The following is a 12,223-nucleotide window of genomic DNA, read 5'->3' as shown; positions in this document are numbered from 1 at the left end:
TTCACAGAGACATTGACCACACTGCATTTTTCCTTTTAAAACATTTTATCTGTAACACCTCTCTGTAAAGCCTACTTTGGCTAAATTATTTTATTTCGTTTTTTTCAGGTTACATTGTAACCCCAGTAGGTGGCAACAAGTGACTATCTTTATAAGTGAGTTGTTGAATCATTCACTCAACCAGTTTGTTGAAAAACACTAAAACACGCAGTTGCTCGGAGATGAGCATTTCATTCTGCTGTTGCTTTGTTACAAAACAAAATATAAAAAAGCACTATATTCTAAAATGCAGAATCATATAAAATTTAAGTTTACAATATATTATATTATATATAATATTGTAATATATATTTATAGTGTATTATACTGTAAGTATGTTTACTGTATACTGTTGTACTGTATACTGTTACTGTATGCTGTATACTAATGTACACTGTTTTATATATGTATATAAAATATAATCATTATATTTTTTATTAATTGTATTATATTATATATTAAAGGTAGACTACATACTGTAACTTTTGGCCCTCTATCGGTTAAAAACCAAAACTGTATGCATTTTGTAGAAAAACATTGTTCCCTTTCGTGGTCACTCCGAGTTACGTCGGATGACGACGATTGGGGTTTCGCTTAGAAGCCTATCACCTTCGAGTATATAAAACGAGCCAATGGCAATGAAATGCCATGGGTCTGCGGAATTTGCCTAGCGTAACTCCGCCCGCCGCAGGGGGTATAAAAGGAAGTACGCTGGCACAATGCAGATATGTTTTCGCTTCGGAGCCAAGAGTTTTCTTCACTCCTACAAGCTATTCTGTATCATCTTCACTCTACGAGACGAGCGGCTCTTCAGTGTGTTGGTGTGACGGCGTGTTCCAGCGAGATCGCATTGCCTGCTGCTGATCTGGGCAGTGATCTGCCGACAGTGTGTGTGTTTCTCCCTGGGCGCTTCAGCACTCTGCTGAGCTTTTCCTCTCTCTAAAAGAGCTGCACGAGGCACGTCTTTTTCAAGACGGCTCGCCCGTGTATTTACTGGATGTGGGCGCGTGATTCATCTGCCTAACGGTCACGAGCGCTGTTTCGCGTGTTGGGCTGATTCACGCTCGGCAGCGCTCGTGGGTGAGTCACGTTTTCTCTGCGGGAACGTGACCATCGCGATGTTTATAGATCGAGACTCAATGATCCCCGTGTGGGTAGAGTCCCCTCTGCCACACCCCAATCTATCTCTTCCTCGAGAGGGGATACTTTGGCTGGTGGCCAGGGTGATCTGAGGGTTACAGTGTGGCATAATACCGACGAGCATTCCTCGGGCCACGCCCCCCTCCACATCGCAAACCGTGGGGCTTCCGTGTGTACCTGGTTCTTCTTAGGGACCCAGTGTTTTCATTCGGGGCTCCAGCAGGTGGTGTCATGTCACTCACAGCATCACAAGGCGGGCTTGATTCCTCTGGAAATGAGGATTCGACTGCGTTGCCTCCCTCTGGAGTGTCAGCGTTAGTCGAGTCAGATCTAGAGCTGATGGCCATGCTTTCCCGGGCAGCTGAAAGCATCGGCTGGAGTGGCGCCGCCCTCCCCCTGAGCGCTGTAGGCTTCCCGGATGTGCATCAGGACGCTTCCGGCCCGCGGGCGTCCTCCGCCTTCGCTGCACTCGATCGCGTGGCGATCATGGGCTGTATGTTCTCTGTCACTATCGTGGCACAGGCATGCAGTGCTGTGTGTCGCCTTCGCCTTCGAGGCAGTGCTGACTCGGGAGTTCTGTCGGAACCGGCCGCAGTGGAACGCTAGTCCTTCCCTGGCCAACACTGACAGAACGCGGAAACTCGACCACGCCCCCTTGCTGGGACGCTATGCCTCCCATGCCCGGCTTGGTCGTTCCGCCGCGCACACTACTGACCTCGCTCTCGGGCGACATCGGTACCTGCGTGATCCTGGGTCAGGTGGTGTCCACTAGAGTGGTCCAGACATGGGCTCAGCCAGGTTGATGTGAGGGGGTCTGAGAATTCATTTTCTCAGCTCCCTCATGTCCCAGGCTGGGCTCCTCGGCGGTGTGGTTGAGGACTGTACCCTACAGTTTTTGACCCCCCCCCCCAGAAGCAGACTGAGGCCTTCTGCACCGACGGTCATCCGTCCGTGCGGTCTCCTTAGTCTGCTTCCCGCCGAGGCCACCTCCATGCGACTCCTCCCCTCGGGCCTTCACTGGCCATGAGCAGGAGGAGGTCGCAGGAGGGCGGCGCTGCCCGTCTCCGCCCCTTAGACTGCCACGCCAGCCTAAGCAGCACTCTTGAAAAGCCCCGCGGCCCGCTAAACGCCAGGCTAAGCGGCGCTCCTGAGACGGGCAGCTCAGGATTGGCTTTCTTTTCTCTACAGGAGGTGGTAGCAGGGCCACTCCTTCCCCCGGTGGAGGGCCGGGGGAGAATCTTTTGTTCTCCACTCCCCGCTGCTCGTCCCACGACGGGCAGCACCCTAATGTGGTTAAAGAAAGAATCGAAATTCCCAATCCTGAGCCTACAGAGTCAGAGGGCCGCAGTGCGCGCCACCCTCGGGTCCCGCCACTGCCGCCCTCCTCTGTCCCAGAGGTCTGGGATGACAGCACGCGCCGCCCACGGGCCACGCTCCTCTCATCCCCCTCTGTCGCCAGACCCCTGCCAGAGCACGCCCCCGTGGGACGCGCGCCCTCCCCTGGCCTCCTCTGGCAGGACGCGGTTAATGACCGTGCCCCCGCACAGGGCCGCGATGCCACCCTCGCCGGTGCCGGTCATTCCGCCTCGCTGCCCCACCGACGGTACGTCTGTGGTTCGTATGACCCCGCTGGTGCACTTTCTGGAGGCCTGGCTAGAGCTTCCCAGACTGTCCCGCTGGGTCGCGAGAACCATCAGGCTCGGCTACGCGATTCAGTTCGCGCGATCTCCTCCCCGCTTCAGCGGAGTCCGCTTCACTATGGTCGGTGGCAATGCCCCTGTCATGAGAGCGGAGGTCGTCACCCTGCTGGCGAAGGGTGCGATCGAGATTGTCCCTCCAGCCGAAATGAAGTCCGGCTTCTACAGCCCTTACTTCATTGTACCCAAGAAGTCCGGTGGGTTACGGCCAATCCTCGACCTGCGCGTCTTGAACCGCTCCCTTCACAGGCTGCCGTTCAAGATGCTAACGGCCAAACACATCCTCCAGTGTGTGCGGCCGCAGGATTGGTTTGCAGCGATCGACCTGAAGGACGCTTACTTCCATGTCTCCATTTTACCTCGACACAGACCGTTTCTACGGTTTGCTTTCGAGGGGCAGGCATACCAGTACGCGGTTCTCCCTTTCGGGCTAGCCCTGTCTCCTCGCGTCTTTACGAAGGTCGTCGAGGCAGCCCTTGTTCCCCTTCGGGAACACGGGGTTCGCATCCTGAACTATCTCGACGACTGGCTTATCCTAGCTCACTCTCGAGACCAGGTTTGCGAACACAGGGACCTAGTGCTCCGGCACCTAGTCCGTCTGGGCCTTCGGGTCAACTGGGAGAAGAGCAAACTCTGCCCCGTGCAGAGGATCTCTTTTCTCGGTATGGAGATCGACTCGGTCGCCATGTGCGCGCAGCTTACGAGCGCGCGCGCGCAGCCACTGCTGACTTGTCTTCGTCAGTTCGAGGACAAGAGTGCGGTTCCACTGAAACTTTTTCAGAGGCTCCTGGGGCATATGGCATCCGCAGCCGCAGTAACGCCGCTGGGATTGCTTCATATGAGACCGCTTCAGCTTTGGCTTCGCGATCGAGTCCCGAGGTGGGCATGGCAACACGGCACGCTCCGAGTCCCAGTGACTCCAGCCTGCCGTCAGACCTTCACCCCGTGGGCGAACCTCAATTTTCTACGGGCCGGAGTGCCCTTAGAACGAGTTTCCCAGCATGTTGTTGTGTCAACAGATGCCTCCAACACGGGCTGGGGCGCCATGTGCAATGGTCATGCTGCCGCGGGCTCCTGGACAGGACCCCAGCGCCTTTGGCATGTCAATTGCCTCGAGTTGCTGGCTGTACGTCTCGCCCTGCACCGCTTCCATGCGCTGCTCAGGGGCCAGCACGTACTAGTCCGATCAGACAATACCGCAACAGTAGCGTACATCAACCACCAGGGTGGTCTACGCTCCTGCCGTATGTCGCAACTCGCTCGCCACCTCCTCATATGGAGTCAGAAGCATCTGAGGTCGCTTCGAGCCATTTATATCCCGGGACACCTGAACCAGGCGGCCGACGAGCTGTCTCGAGTTCGGCCTCTCGCTGGAGAATGGCGACTCCATCCCCAGACGGCCCAGCTGATTTGGGATCAGTTCGGCGACGCACAGGTAGACCTGTTTGCCTCCCACGACTCGTCCCATTGCGACCTGTTTTACTCCCTGACCGAGGGCACGCTCGGCACGGATGCACTGTCGCACAGCTGGCCGCGGGGCCTACGCAAGTATGCGTTTCCCCCAGTGAGCCTTCTTGCGCAGACCTTGCGCAAGATCAGGGAGGACGAGGAGCAGGTCATTTTGGTTGCCCCGTATTGGCCCAACCGGACCTGGTTCTCCGAGCTAGTACTCCTCGCGACAGCACCTCCCTGGCCAATTCCTCTGAGGAAGGACCTCCTTTCTCAGGGACGGGGCACCTTATGGCACCCTCGTCCCGATCTTTGGAACCTCCATGTGTGGCTCCTGGACGGGACGAGGCAGGTTTGAGTACCCTACCACCTGCGGTGGTGGCTACCATCACTTCCGCTAGAGCATCGTCCACGAGACATGCCTATGCGTTGAAGTGGAACCTCTTCGTCAGCTGGTGTTCTTCTAAACATCAAGAACCCACGAAATGCCCGATCAGTGTCGTGCTTTCCTTCCTGCAAGATGGGTTGGAGCGAAGGCTGTCTCCCTCCACCCTGAAAGTGTATGTTGCCGCCATTGCCGCACATCACGAAGCAGTTGATGGTAAGTCTCTGGGAAGGCACGACCTGATCGTCAGGTTCCTGAGGGGAGCGAGGAGACTAAATCCTCCTCGTCCTCCCTTCGTACCCTCTTGGGACCTCTCAGTGGTTCTAACTGCCCTGCAGAGTGCTCCATTTGAGCCTTTACAGTCAGTGGAGCTTAAGTTCCTGTCAATGAAGACAGCGCTCCTGGTTGCATTGGCCTCCATCAAGAGGGTAGGGGACCTGCAGGCATTTTCGGTTGACGAAGCGTGCCTGGAATTCGGGCCGGCTAACTCTCACGTGATCCTGAGACCCCGGCTTGGATACGTGCCCAAGGTTCCTACCACACCCTTTCGAGACCAGGTAGTGAACCTGCAAGCGCTGCCCTTGGAGGAGGCAGACCCAGCCTTGGCACTGCTCTGTCCAGTACGCGCCCTCCGTGCTTACGTAGACAGAACGCGGTGTTTCAGGACCTCAGACCAGCTCTTTGTCTGTCATGGTGGGAAGCTGAAGGGAAAGGCTCTCTCAAAGCAAAGGTTATCCCACTGGATAGTGGATACCATTGCTTTGGCATACCAGCAGCAAGGTCGTCCGTGCCCCCTTGGTGTGAAAGCCCACTCCACACGTAGTGTGGCTTCCTCTTGGGCTCTAGCGCATGGCGCCTCGCTAACAGACATTTGTAGAGCTGCAGGCTGGGCGACACCCAACACATTCGCGAGATTCTATAATCTCCGAGTAGAGCCAGTTTCTTCTCATGTACTCGCTTCAACCAGCCGGTGCTAGATTCTGCTCAGGTGTCTTCGCTTGCTCGCCATTCCTCTCCACGGACGGGATACGTGCGATATTTCTCTCAGGTGAGTCTGATAAGCTCTGAGTTTCCTCCAGCACTGGTTACGTCAACGCCTGAGTTATGCCAATCTGCCATAACGCAGCTTTTGCGCTTGACTAGGTGCCTCCATGTGCATGGTTCCCCCTCTGGGCGACCCCCACATGTGTATTCCACTGTAAGTCTCCTTGTGAGCGTGTGTCTTTCCCTTGGCAAGCCACCTTGCCACCCCTGGGGTTTAAAATTCCACCTGCGGCTGGACACCCCAGTGATTTTCCATATGCAGCCCTCTGGGTCATATGTGTATTCTAAGTCCCCCCCATCAATGGCTGGGCATAACTGCATATTTCTCTCTGGAGATATGCTTCCCAGTGTACCTTGGTATCCCTGTGTTAAGTAGGACTCCTTCGTTCGTGCTAGTCTCACAACAGGGAGCTCAGACTTACGCAGGGCACTGGAAGACAGCCGAGGTGGCGTGATTAGACTGGAACCCCAATCGTCGTCATCCGACGTAACTCGGAGTGACCACGAAAGGGAACGTCTCGGTTACGGATGTAACCCTCGTTCCCTGAGTGGGAACGGAGACGTTACGTCTTCCTGCCACTTCCGCTGTACCGCTGAAAAACGCCTGGGGCTAGTCTCGGCTCCTCAGCGAAGACATATCTGCATTGTGCCAGCGTACTTCCTTTTATACCCCCTGCGGCGGGCGCTAGGCAAATTCCGCAGACCCATGGCATTTCATTGCCATTGGCTCGTTTTATATACTCGAAGGTGATAGGCTTCTAAGCGAAACCCCAATCGTCGTCATCCGACGTAACGTCTCCGTTCCCACTCAGGGAACGAGGGTTACATCCGTAACCGAGACGTTTTGGTTGTGCTTCGGTTCTGCATGACTGTGCGGATGAATGGTTCTTTCTCATAATTAAAAGAGAGAAATTATCCTACTGCTCATAAAACATTAACTACTAGGCTTAAGCGATTTAACCAGTTTAGATGGAAAGGATCTCAAGCTTAGCTGAGGACATTACTTCAGGTATACACAGTACTTCCCAACAACCCATAATGAAATTACCTTTCACAACAGATAATGATTTACAATGAACTCTGTTAGAGAGATACAAATGGCGATTTTTCTGTTCAATAAAATACCTTTCTCACCTGTTGAGTAATAAAAACGGCATCTCTGCGTCACTTTTACAACATTTAAAATCCCTCAGTTCTCGCCTTCTCCGAATAGCCAATGTTGATTTCATTTTATTATTTTTGCTATCAGATTTAGTTTGCTCCACGCCACCTTTCTTTCTCGTTGTTGTGACAACTAACCTAAGCCACTCCCACACCATACAAGCGTCAAAATAGCCTGTACATCTTTTCTCTATTTACGGATATGACCAGACATGTACAGGCGAGTGATATACAGTATGTATGCAATTTCCTGCAAAAAAGATCTTAACAGGTCTAAATAATAAACACTTAATAGGCTTCCCTTAGTGAATCAGGGTAAGACAAAAACACGTTTCGGAAGAAGGACTGATGATGTATTGATTCATTATTTAAATTATGTTAATTTTGAAAAAAAAAAATTACATAGTGTACCTTTAACTGTCAGTAATATTATTATATTATACGTTAACTGTTTGTATAATCTTTGGTCAGTATTATTTAAAAATTCCCATTAAATCTTGACACACCTGTGTTCTAAGAAATAAATATGTGCAGGTGTAGAGGAAGAATGGTTCTATGGTAGCTCTGGAGAAGGGTCAAGACACTGTTTTTCAGTTTGTAATGTTTCGATTCTGAGTGGGTTAGGTAAAACAAAAATGGCCAATTGGCCATAATGGCATCATCACAATTTTGAAGTTCAGTTAGGCACATTACAGAGTTATTGAATCATTTGGGGGGTGAGAGACTTCTGACCACCCTACCTATATATTCAAAATCATTTCAATTTCAGGCAAACATGCATAATTACACAACATTTTATTTCCTGTCTTTACATCTGAACCAGTGTACCATGATGACTTTGAGCTCTTTCCCTCTCCTCTATTTAAGGGGAACGGGCAATTCTCCGTCCCTGATTGTCTAAGTAAGTTATCAGGAAATGAGTTTTCCTCCTCTTAATTTAGTTTGCCTTTGCTATGAGCCAAAGGGTACGTGCACACACACATACACACTTGACTGATCTTAGTACTTACAGGGTGTGTGTAGAGGGGGAGGAGGCACAATGATGGGGAAAGGAAGTAAGTAACTATGGGCTACAAACCTACTTATGGGTTATTGATTTTTATTTTTATTTTTTACAAAGCTCAGCCACGGAGACAGGTACCTGAGTATAGTCCAGCTATTGTCATGTTGTGAAAGGGTGCAAGAGTTCACCAGGGAGGAGACGGTGTCACTATAGTGTTTCTTCTCCATTAGCCACAGTAATATAAATGTCACCTTCTTACCCAGAGACAAGATAAAATAGAGCCCTCATTATCTACTCTCAGGATGAAATGCCATAGCTGTGTCATGGTCAAAAATAGGCCACTCTGACTTCCCTGAGTAAGAGGGGAAGAGTGCACACTGGATTTGCTTTGAATATACTCCTTCCTCAAGCTGCTTATTGTGACACCACTTAGGAGACAAAAAGTAATAAGATATGACTGTTCAGTTCTGTTCAAGACCATATTACAATGCTAAGATGCTATTGGACAGATGTTGCATATCCACCACTTTTTCATCATTTCCAATAAATGGAATACCAATAATGTCAATTTTTTTTCTACATCCTCAAAAGTGCCATTTGCAGCCAGAGTTTAGCGCTAATTTTAGGAATGGGGAAGATGGGCACAAGTTGATAGCTTTGGGAATGATCCATTCCAGGTGCTTATATCTATCCATAAATCTATCTATTTTCCAAACAGCTTTTGCCATGATCCACACACAAAGGAACGGGAAAAGGAAAGATCCAAGTGCAGTAAAGGTTTATTAGGGTAAATCCAAAATCGTAGTCTTCCAGGCAGAGGTCAAAATCCAAATAATCAATCCAAGAAACAAGAACACAAACAGGAAATACAGGGAACGGAAGTGGCGTGATATAAGACAAGGAATCCGTGACAAACACTAGACTGGCAGGGTATATATAACAAGAACTAACAATGAATAACAGGGAACAGCTGGGTTCAATGATGACGGGGAACAGCTGAGTGCAATGAACAGTGATTGGTACAGACAGGGATTGTGGGGAATGCAGTTCATGAACAGGATGACACCGTGGAGACAAGGACCTCTAGTGCAGTGGTTCCCAAACTTTTTGAAAGCATGGCACCCCTTTGTAGTGTTTTTTTTTCCACGGCACCCTAACCCAATTAAACTAAACGAACATATGTGCATACATATATACAATTATATCCAGATGAGCAAACAACCAATGAAGCATAAACAGCAGCACGAATTTATTATGAATGCATTACAACAGACATAATATGAGGCGAAACAACCCCTTCAGATGAATCATCAGTCCATTAATATCTGGATTTTAACCAATAAGGCTACTGTATGTGAGAATCATTGGAATAAAACAGATTTAAAGATACTTAACTCTTTAAATAATAATAAACAACTCCAAATATTTTTGCATATGTTGGTGTTTTGATATGATTTTAAAATATGCTGTAAACAGGGTTAGCCTATTATAGGTTTTGCATTTTTTCATTAGTTTTTATTTTTATTTCGTTTTGACTTTTTGTTTTCAAATTCAGTTTAGTTTTAATTAGTTTTTAAAGTGGGTTTGCTAGTTTAGTTTTTATTTTTTGAAAATGCTTAGTTTTCGTTTAGTTTTTATTAGTTTTAGTGTTAGTTTTAGTCTTTTTTTTGTAAGTTGGGTTATTTGTCAGGGGCAAGATTCAAAAAGACATAATGACATAACATTGTTTAATATTTGAATCACAGCTTATATAGTCTTTTGACATCGACAACCACAACCAAAAAGTGAATTTTTCCTCAAACTTGCGACTAGTTAACTTTCTAAAGAAGGCGCAATCGCTTCTCGGGTCGACAATAACACACTGACAAAATTATATTCAGAATTTAAAATATTTTTATACCACTTTTTAATGTGTGATGGTGTAAAGGTGTTCACGAGATAGAGAGACCAACCTTTCGCGAACTTGCTTTCAACGTCGAACGAACACTGTTCTCATGGAGACGCGGTGTGCACGGAGGGGAGGTGTGTGTGTGTGTGTGTGTGTGTGTGTGTGTGTGTGTGTGTGTGTGTGTGTGTGTGTGTGTGTGTGTGTGTGTGTGTGTGTGTGTGTGTGTGTGTGTGTGTGTGTGTGTGTGTGTGTGTGTGTGTGTGTGTGTGCGTGCGCGTGCGCATGTGAGAGACGCATGAGTGACAGAGAGAGCAGGGAAAGGAAAAGCAGCTGAACGAATACGCTGCGTGTTTTAAATAGCGTTTTTTCCCACCTAGTTTTCGTTTTTTCGTTCGTTTTCGTTAACGATTATAACCTTGGCTGTAAAAGGTTATTATATGGTACGATAGTTATTTTAGGCTGTTTAAATTGGAAAATAAAGCTGAGATTCTGCGGCACCCCTAGCCAGTTGTCACGGCACCCCAGGGTGCCGCGGCAGCACCCACTTTGGGAACCACTGCTCTAGTGGACACCAGTGATACACATACAGACACTGTGACATAACCCCCCCTCAACGGAGCGGCTACCAGACGCTCCAAGACGTGACAACAGACAAAACAAGAGTCCAGGCGGGAGGTGGAATGGTGGAGGATCAGGGGGAGGGATGGAGGGCCAGGTCCATGAAGGGGAACAAGGACAAGGGTTGATGGCTTAGCCGACGGCCAGGGCAAAACAGACAACTCGTCAGACGGCCAGGGCGGAGACGACCCTTCAGGCGGCCAGGGCAGAGCAGATAGTCCATCAGGCGGCCAGGGCGGAGACGACCCCTCGGGCGGCCATGGCACATGGCACGGAACAGGAACAGGCACCCGCACAGGAACAGGCGCCACCGGCTCAGGCACAGGAACAGACGCCACCGGCTCAGGCACAGGAACAGACGCCACCGGCTCAGGCACAGGAACAGACGCCACCGGCTCAGGCACAGGAACAGACGCCACCGGCTCGGAGGCGGCCATCTTATCTGAAGACACAGGCTCGGCAGGCGTAACGTGAACAGGCTCGGAGGCGGCCATCTTATCTGAAGACACAGGCTCGGCAGGCGTAACGTGAACAGGCTCGGTGGCGGCCATCTTGTCCGAAGACACAGGCTCGGCAGGCGTGACGTGAACAGGCTTGGCGGCGGCCATCTTGTCCGAAGACCCAGGCTCGGCAGGCGTGACATGAACAGGCTCGGCGGCGGCCATCTTGTCCGAAGACACAGGCTCGGCAGGCGTGACGTGAACAGGCTCGGTGGCGGCCATCTTGTCCGAAGACACAGGCTCAGGAACAGTCTCTGGATCGGCAGACGTCCTGTGCTTCCTCCACGCCTGCAGTACCGCCACTGCATAAAAAAGGAAGACCACTCTCTTGGCCGTGGCAGGACTGATGGTGGGTGGCTCCGAGACGATCTCAGGGATGACAGCGGGCTGCTCGGAGGGGACGGCCTCCGGGACGACAGCGGGCTGCTCAGAGGGGACGGCCTCCGGGACGACAGCGGGCTGCTCAGAGGGGATGGCCTCCGGGACAACAGCGGGCTGCTCGGACGGGACGGCCTCCGGGACGACAGCGGGCTGCTCGGAGGGGACGGCCTCCGGAACGACAGCGGGCTGCTCGGAGGGGACGGCCTCCGGAACGACAGCGGGCTGCTCGGAGGGGATGGCCTCCGAGCCATTGGGGAGGCAGGAAGTCCTCCTCCTCCGCCTCCGGACCACCGGACTCGAGACCACCGAACCCGGGACCACCGGACTCGGGACCACCGGACTCGGGACCACCTGAGCAGGAACTACCGGAACCGGAGGACGCTCGGGGCTGAACCTCACCGGCCCATGGTCAGAGAATGACCGAACTGGAGAATGCTGTCGGTGCTCACTTCTAGTATCTCCTCCCCTACGTCCTCCACGAGTTCCCCTAAACTTGACCAGGCGGGTTCCCCTAAAAGTCTCTCTCTGTCCCAGGTGGAAGGCTGCTCAGGGGACTTGACCGCCATGGCCTCCTCCGTCTGGCGTGCCCATAACGCCAGACACTGAAAGATGTTCATTCGAGGGGGAACTTCTTCAATTCTTGAACTCCCCCTCTGCTGCCTCCTCTCTGATCTTGTGGTTGAGGAAAACCTGCGAACATCCATGCTGCTGGATCTTGAAGTTGACGGATTCCTTCTGTCACGATCCACACACAAAGGAACGGGAAAAGGAAAGATCCAAGTTCAGTAAAGGTTTATTAGGGTAAATCCAAAATCGTAGTCTTCCAGGCAGAGGTCAAAATCCAAATAATCAATCCAAGAAACAAGAACACAAACAGGAAATACAGGGAACAGAAGTGGCATGATATAAGACAAGGAA

The sequence above is a fragment of the Leuciscus leuciscus genome (assembly GCF_965113295.1).
Source record: "Leuciscus leuciscus genome assembly, chromosome: 6".
In the NCBI taxonomy this organism is placed as follows: domain Eukaryota; kingdom Metazoa; phylum Chordata; class Actinopteri; order Cypriniformes; family Leuciscidae; genus Leuciscus; species Leuciscus leuciscus.
The sequence above is the reverse complement of the archived record's forward strand: the minus strand, read 5'-3'. Positions refer to the sequence as shown.